Raw genomic sequence first — 9,520 nt, forward strand, 5'->3', positions numbered from 1 at the left:
CTGTCTCTCTCTCTCTCACTGTCCACTCTGCCTGTCAAAAAAAAAAAAAAAAAAAGGAGAGAATACCACAAAAACAGAGCAAATGAAGGGGGGGAGGGAGTAGTCAAACTCCAACTTTGTTTATTACAATTTTGCCAAGGGCTGGCCCTAAATATAGATTATAGTAACAGTTAATATTTACTGAGTTCTTTCTATGTGTCATCAACTATGCAAAACACTCTGCATGCATTTTCTCACAATGACTTTGTGAGAAAGGTATTATTATGTCCATTTTACAAGAAAGATATTATTAAGTACATTTTACAGATAAAGAAAACAGAAGTTTGGAGAGGCCAAAGGACTTGCTCCAAATTACATAACCATAGCATGATAAAATTCTTCCTCTAATCTAAGTCTATCTGACTCCAAAATCCAGATTTATAAGAACTGTTCCATACTGATACTATATATGGAGGGAAATGATAAGAAATGATTAGGATTCATAGAATTTTAAAGCTGGAAGGAATCTTGGAGATAAAATACTTTGGTTCTTTTAAAAATTTTTATTTATTTGTTTATTTACTATTTGAAAGGAAGGGAGATACAAGGAGAAAGAAAGACACACAGAGAGACAATATATCTTGTATCTGCTGTTTCACTCCTCAAAATGAGCCACGCTGAAACCGGGAGCCTGGAACTTCTTTCTGGTCTCGCACCTTGAAGACAGGGATGGAAGAACTTAAGCCATCACCTGTTGCCAGTTGGGATGTTCAGTAACATGAAGCTGGAATTGGGAGAAGAACCAGGGCTCAAACCTAGGAACTCCATAATGGGATGCAGGCATCCTAAGCAACATCTTAACTGCTGTGCAAAACACCCACCCTCAGTCTCCCTTTTTGGTTTTTAATAGACTAGGTCCAAAGGGTAGGTTGTTGAGAGAGATAGGGTGATTTCATTAAGAATATACAACTTAGAGTCGATTGCTCCTTCCACTACACTATTTTGAATTAAAGGTATGTTCCTTGGAATAACTCATATCTAAAGTCTCGTAGCCCTGAAAGAAGTACTAGGGGAGGTTACACAAAACAAACATTATAGTATTTGCTGTGTCAAGGAGCTTTCAATAGTCTTGGCACAAAGAAAAGCCTTACGTTTTGGTCATTTTTTAAAACTCCTAAGTTAAATAAATTTCATATAATATAAGTTATATTCATAATTACAGAAAGAAAATGGAGGAAGGCAGTGATCAGAGCCAAAGGATAGGAAGGAATATTTTCGAGAAGAGGGTGATGCATTATCTGTCCTTGAGGGCCCATGGCCATGAGAGGTAAATCAGCCTATAGGGATGTGAATTTAGGCATTAAGGTATTGGTGAGATACACACCGTGGTGCTATTTTGTTAACAGGCTACCACTCCTATGGCCAGTCATTTTACCAGCATGTTTTGGATACTTTGTACCTCATAACAAGTTCAACTTACTTAATGGACTTACAGTGGCACTGTCAGGATTAAAAGTACTAAATACACTTGGAATAGTATGAACCAAAGTTGTATTCAACATGCACAAATACTACAATTATACAGAAGTAACTGTCTTGAAAAGTTCCAATTAATCCATTTTCATTCAAAAATATCACTTCAGAAAAATATGTTATACTTCTTTCAATGATAAAGTTTAACAAAATGCATTCATTGATTTTATAGCATAAAAATTTCACATAGTCCTTAATATAGACCTTGTACCTTATAATGTCTTTGGTAAGCCACAGAATTTTGAGGAACATATAACTAGACTCTATGCATGAGTTTTACATATTGTCCTGCTGTCGCTATGCAAAATACACAGCGAGAAAGGGAGGAAATGAAGGATTTGAAAATGGCTTTGTTAGGAAAGCAGAAAAGTAAATACAGCTCATAGATTATGTATTTTAGACACAATCATTTGTTCTTTGCCATAGAGTTGTAAGTATATAGAGTAATTTTTAATCTCAAAACAGTAAAGAGATTCAGAAGAAACTTATTTCCCAGCATTGCGGGGTTAATCTTCCCAGTGGTCTTCTCCATGGAAGCCTTCTCTTCTTTTCTCAAACCATGGAGAAGAAATAGCCAACCGCTCTCCTTAGTACTAACTTCTAAGAACAGACAGCAGAAAGGGCAATTTGAGTGTGTGCGTCTGATAGCAGAAATTTCCAGTATGATCATATTATCAGAGAAAGCGGAGAGAGGGAGAGAGAGGGAGAGAGAGGGAGAGAGAGGGAGAGAGGGAGAGAGAGAGAGAAATTGTCATTGTGAGTGTAATACTATAGTGGGAGCATATCATTATGGTCAGTGGAATTAGAGGAACAAAGGTCAATAGCAAAGGTCAATAACCCGGAGCAGTAGCCCCTATAGAGAGAATACTTCCAGAGCCATTCCTTTCAGATCCTAGACTCACAGTGTAACTCCTTTAGGAACTGTGCATATGCATCTAGTTTAGTAGAGACTTAGCTTAAAAAGAATCCCAACTGATCCAAAGGAGGCTTAATCAATAAAAAAGTGCTGACACCATTGATTATTTGTTGAAAAAATGTGGTCAATTTTCTACTTCAAGACTCTCACCAAAATTAGTTCTAGAAAGATTTGAGGATGAATCAGAAAAATTAAGCCATAAGACAATTAGAAGAAAACATGGATAAATAGGTATCTGTTTTCATGATGGGAAAAGACTTGCTAAGCATAAAAACAAAGGCAGAAATCAAATAAAAATAATTGAATATGTAAAATTTTAGGAAAAATGTGGAAACATTTCCAACATAGATTACAAAGGTTTAATGTCCTTAATATGTGCAGAATTTTTAAAAAATCACAAATAAAGCAATAAATACCTCCAGTAGCACAATGAATTAAATCAGATGTTAGCAAGCTATGGCCCACAGGCGTAAATTGGCCCACAGCATGTTTTTGTAGATAAAATTTCATTGGCACACAGCTATGCCTACTCGTTTACATACTGTACATGGGTACTTTATCATTGCAACAGTAGAGCGGAGTAGTTGTAGCAGAGATCATTTGGCCCTTTACAACAAAAGTTTGCAAATCCCTGCACTGAAGAGATGAATAGAAAATTCATAGAAAAGGAAAGGCAAATGGCCAATCTACTTATAAATTGTTCGATCTACCAGTCATCAGAAAATGCAAGCCACATAAAAGACACGAGGCTCACCTATAAAACTGGCAGTATTGGCAAAGGCTCAGAGAAAAGTGGGCTCTCTACTGGCCCTGAGTGGAATGTAAATAGGCTTGATCCTTCTTGGGAATACTGTGGCATTCTATACCAAAGGCTTGGGAAATGACTGTAACTCTTGGGCACAGTCATTAATTTCACTTTTAGAATTTTGTCCTAAGGAAGAGAGAGATGTGGACAAATGTTTATGAATATAGATGTTTATGTTAATATTAATAATGCAATACTGAAAATATCACAGAAAACTATTTTAATAACATGGGATAATAGTCACAAAATAATTTTAAATAGAAGAAAAATGTCAGCGGGGGGAACAAACCCAACTTGAGCTTTACTTTTGTGTTCCACTGTAATTCAGATATATCTAGTCTCACCTAATAGCCTGTGCAAACCCACCAGAGTAGATGTGCATGATAGAATGAGGAACTCCATTAAATAAAACTCATCTTCAAGTGAAGAAGAATTTATCGATGGCAAATTTGTCCTAGAATGAACATGTAAACCACAACAAGACATTTGCCACGGCAGACCTTTATAAGTCTCTGTGCCTGTCACTATACAAAGGAAATAACAACACCTTTCCTCCTTGCCTGATTCACCAGTTTATGAATCTCAATTAAGATAATAGATGTTAAAATGTTTTTGAAAACTGCCAGTGGTATTCAAATCTGTTGGTCTTATTAGTTTACTTGATCAGAGGCAATTCCTCAGAAACTTTGTTCCTAAGATGGGTTTGTTTATCATTAACTCCTGGTGTGTTTCTCAGCCATGGCAAATGCTGGTGCAATTAATTTGACTGAGATGAAGCTTTTTGATACTGTTTCAGGTGGAACAAATTTTCCTCACAAGGGGCTTACTTTTTAATTTCCAATAAGGTTGAAAGGCAAGCATCTAAGAGCAGCAGGGCTTTTGATGTAGCCCAGTTAATGCTGCGGTGTTTTATTAACTCCATTTGCTATAATGCTGCCTTTATTAATATAGTCATCTCCTTGACTCCTGCTATCACACCAGACACATGTTGCATGTATTTAAAATGAACTTCCACAGTCCTTCCATTTTCACAGGAGCCTTGCAACTTTTTTTTTTCTTTTATGCTTGATTGGACTATATACTTCTCTCTCCCACCAGCCCCTCCTGCTTACCTCAGTGAAGAATACAATCATCTTGATGCTTTTCTGTAACTATGAGGTTAGGAAGGCAGTAATGAAAATAACTTAACACTTACTATTAAATTGTTTTTGTGTATCCATAATACATCTGTTCAAATTTGCCTAACGCCAAATTGATGGAGAAAACAGAGATTTTTTTTTTTCTTCTATGTCACCTTTGACCATGTTCTAAATATGGGAATCTATCCAACTTTAAAAGCCTTGTATCCTCTCCACATCATGTTATTTTTTCCTTATCTCTCATCTTGCTTTCAGTTTACTCCAGTAGTTCTAAAGGTTCAGCCAGAAAACATAATCTTCTCAAAGGACAGTTAAAGTACAGATTGCTGGGCCTTACCCTCAGAGTTTCTGATACAGCAAGTCTGGAATGAGGCCTAAGAATTTGTATGTTTAACACAACCCCAGGTGCTATTCATGCTGGAAATCTGAAGATCATACTTTGAGAACCAGTGTCAAAATTCAATTTGTCAAAATTACTGTAATAGACTGCAAATGTGAATTTATCTTCCCATGCATGCCCACAACACATAAGAGAGAATACCAATTACAGAAATAGGATCAGCATCGTGACATGTTGTTTAAAGCTGACAGCCTGAAATGCTGGCATCATATATGGGCCCTGGTTTACATCCCAGCTGCTTCCAATTCTGATCCAGCTCCCTTCTAATGGTCTAGGAAAGCAGTGGAGGATGGTCCAAGTGGTTAGGTTCCTGCCACCAACATGGGAGATGTGGAGGAAGCTCTTATCTCCTGACTTAGGCCTGGCCCAGCACTGGCAGTTGCAACCATCTGGGGAGTGAACCAGCAAATGGAAGATATATTCATTCATTCTCTCTCTCTCTCTCTCTCTCTCAACTCTGACTTTCAAATAAATAAAACAATCCTCAAAACAAAAAGAAAAGAAAAAATACATGGCACAGCTAGTAGAGTTGCCACCTGCAATACCAACATCCCATATGGGTGCTGGTTCAAAACCTGGCTGCTCCACTTCTGATCCAGCTCCCTGCTAATGCATCTGGAAAACAAGTGGTTGATGGTCCAGTCTAGGTGCTTGGGCCCCCTGTCACCCATGTGGGAGACCCCTATGGAGTTCCAGGCTCCTAGTTTCCACCTGGCCATTACAACCATTTGGGGAGTGAACCAACAGATGGACAATCTCTCTCTCTCTTTCAAAAACAAATAAATATTTTCTTAAAAGCAAAGGAAAAAAACAGACTGGAGTCATACTGACCTAGCTTAAATACTGGTTACCATTTATTTATATGTAATCTTGGAAAAATTGCTTATAATTTCTGATCCTCAGTTTCCCCATGTCAAATGTTGAATAATAATTATAAAGTAACAAAACAGGAGATATTTATAATGTAATGTAATCAATGACTATTTGTCATCTTCCATTGGTAGAAGCAAGGTCCTGCCCAAACTCATATGACATGATTCTACAAAAGTGTAGACACCAAGAATCAGTATATCTGTGTGGCTCATCTTAAGACCTGTCTACCACACACAGAAGAAGGAGCTGACTACCTGATATTTGCTGACCAAGTAACCTGATGTAGAGCACTTGCCCAGCCCATCCTTCACTAATAGATGGCCGGGGTTCTCCTCTAATTCATCTGATTATTCACTGTGCTATTCCATTGCTACTTTTCCCAATCACTTATTTTGAAAAAATATCAAATTTATACATAAGTTGAAGCACTATTATAATAAGCACTTATATTTGCTTTACCAATGTTCTTCATTGGTTATGATTTTGCCACATTCTATCTCCATAAATACCTCAGCATATATCCTCTGAGAACAAGAATAGCATCCTACATAACCACAACATGATTATCACCTTAAGACATTTAACATTAATACAATTATATAATATATTGTCCATATTAAAAATTCTTGTTTATCCCAAGAATATCCTTTTATCATTCTTTTCCCTCAGGATAGAATGCAAAATCATGGGGCTGGTCCTCTGTGGGTGCCAGTTTTGTTCTGGCTGCTCTTCTTACCATCCAGTTCCCTGCTGTGGCCTACGAAAACAGTAGAAGATGGCCCAAGTGCTTTGCCCCTGCACCCATGTGGGAACCTGGAAGAAGCTCCTGGCTTCTGGCTACTTATCAGTCCAGCTCTGGCCATTGAGGCCATTTAGGGAGTGAACCAGCAGATGAAAGATCTTTCTCTCTCTCTCTCTCTCTCTCTCTCTCTCTCTCTCTCTAACTCGGCCTTTCAAATAAATAAATATTTTTAAAAAAATAATTCAAAATCCTATGTTTTTTGTGTTGTTTCTTTTGTTTCCTTTAAGAAGGGCATTATTTTTTCAAAAGTGTGAGTGTACATGTGTGTATGTCTTTGGTAACATCAAAAATGCAGATTTATCAAATTGTTTTATCATCAATTGATTCAGGAACCACAGATCAGTTTGTTTTATATTGATGACAGTACTTTTGCTCACTTAGTTAAAAACAATTCCAGCCATTTTCTTCAATATAAAGGCATCTTTTTCATTAACAGTAATCATGCAAACAATATAATTCCCTGTATTTTAACAATTTTTCATCTTACAGTTTCAACATTATTGTTCTTTGACAGAACCAGTTATTAAATTGGTAGTTACAAGATAGAAATTCTCTAAATTTATCTTTTATTCTAATTCATTAATTAGTATTCTTCTGTAAAGTTGTCTCTCGGCCGGCGCCATGGCTCAATAGGCTAATCCTCCACCTAGCGGCGCTGGCACACCAGGTTCTAGTCCCGGTCGGGGCGCCGGATTCTGTCCCAGTTGCCCCTCTTTCAGGCCAGCTCTCTGTTGTAGCCCGGGAGTGCAATGGAGGATGGTCCAAGTCCTTGGGCCCTGCACCCCATGGGAGACCAGGAGAAACACCTGGCTCCTGCCATCGGATCAGCGCGGTGCGCCGGCCGCAGCACGCCAGCTGTGGCAGCCATTGGAGGGTGAACAACAGCAAAGGAAGACCTTTCTCTCTGTCTCTCTCTCTCACTGTCCACTCTGCCTGTCAAAAATAAAAAAAAATAAAGTTGTTTCTCACTCTTCCCATGCTATTGTTTTGTGTGAATATGAATATTTTTATGAAATAATGGTTTAATTCAATTTGTTATAAATCAATTAAAGGATAAAATTTCCCCCAAATTTGAGCACTAAGAGTTTTGTCATACTGATTTCTACATTCTTTATTTACCTTATTCTCTATTGCGTGCCCAACTCTTAAAGCAGTGTCTTATACAGAAAATATATTACAGAAATATGCTAAATTAATATATAGGAAATTACTTAAACTAACAAATACATGAGTGCTAGGTTAGAATGCAGGAATACTTGCTAGATACTTTGTCAGCTGTATCAGACAAAATTGCTGACAGCTATTCCTTTTTCTTTTTGGAAATTCATGAACATTTTGCAATTTCTACTCAGAGATACAAAAGTACATGATCACATATGTGTCACAATTTGTCTAGTTGGTACCACGCACTCTTATGTTCATGACATGCTTACAGATATTATATACCTCTAGGAAACTGGCACTCCATTATATTTTTCACCACAAAAATATATTTGTGTTAGGTAAAAGAGGGAGGTAGCAGGGTATTATGATAAAGAACACTAAGGTCAAGACTGCCTTTTGTCAATTGTTCCCAAACTGCATCATGTATATGATTATGCCTACATCACATCATCAATTGTCTAATGCAGCCCTACAGAGCAATCAGAAATCTTCACTCTCTTTATGAAGGCTGTCAATTTTTTCTTGTTTTTCTTTTCTTTGTAGGAAACTAATTTTGATATAAATATTATTTTGGAAATGAGAGAGAGAGAGAGAGAATAGAGATCTTCTATTTGTTGGTTCACACTCCAAATGCTTACAATAGCCAGTTGGGCCAGGCCAAAGCCAAGAACCATAAACTCAATCTAGATTTTCCAATGAATTGGTCCATCACCTACTGTCTCCTAGGGTTGCATTAGCAGGAAGCTGGAAATGGAAGAGTTTGGAAGAGTCAGGACTTCAATCCAGGCACTCCAATATGGGATGCAGTCACCCGAGGTAGCGTCTTAACCACTATGCAAAATGTTCATCCTGATGGCTCTTAATTTATGGCTAATAATAAGCCAAACTTGTTTGAGAAAAGAGACCACTATGACTATTTGTTTTCAGTAGGATTCATTCAGCATACGCTTAGGATAATCTTTCAAAATAACTTTACACCAGCAAAAATAAAGAATAAAGGAAAACATGGAGGAAAAGATTTATAGCACATTTCTCAGATTTTAAGACTGATCATTCACCTTCAAGGATATAAAGAAACACTATCACAGGTGTTGTCTGTGGTATGGACTTCAGCATGTACTATATTGATAAGGATTTATATCTTGTATATTCATATCCCATTTGCTTTAAAAACATCATACATAATGAGTTCAATTATTTGCTATTTACAGAAGAAGAAAATGATTTAGAGCTACTAAATTTTTCCCTAAGACTTCAACCACAACTATTATTTGCACAGCCATGTTTCCAATCTGTCTGCTGTGTTTCAAAGTCTGTCCTCTTTCAAATATACAACACTGCCTCAATAAAATTAGCATATGATTCCCAAATTGGTTGAATATATAATTGAATGTAAAAGAGTATTTTTTAGTTTTCTAAGACAAATATCTTTCCTTATGATTTCTCAAAAATGGAGTATGGGCCATCACATGCATATCCTGGCACATTTTGCCTATTAGTTGGCTCTAAACTTGTGAAACCTCCAGAAAACACATTTGCTATGCCAGCATTATAGCACAGTGGGTTAAGCTGCATCCTGGGAGACCAGCATCCCATATGGGAGTGCGAGTTTGAGTCCCGGCTATTCTGCTTCCCCAGCTTCTTGCTAATGTGCCCAAGAAGACAGCAGAAGGTGGTCCAAGTACTTGGGCCCCTAGCACAACACATAAAAGGCCTAAATGGGGTTCCTGGCTCCTGGCTTCAGCCTGGCTCAGACCTGGCTGTTGCATCCATTTGGAGAGTGAACTAGCAAATAGAAAAATCTCTCCTCTCCCTCTCCCCTTTTTCTCTCCTCCTCCTTTCAAATAAACAAATAAATAAATATTTTTTGAAAACACACTATAACCAATTCTTTTCTGATCCCACTCTA

Source organism: Oryctolagus cuniculus, chromosome X (assembly GCF_051225735.1).
Source record: "Oryctolagus cuniculus isolate XC-2025 breed Fujian yellow rabbit chromosome X, ASM5122573v1, whole genome shotgun sequence".
In the NCBI taxonomy this organism is placed as follows: domain Eukaryota; kingdom Metazoa; phylum Chordata; class Mammalia; order Lagomorpha; family Leporidae; genus Oryctolagus; species Oryctolagus cuniculus.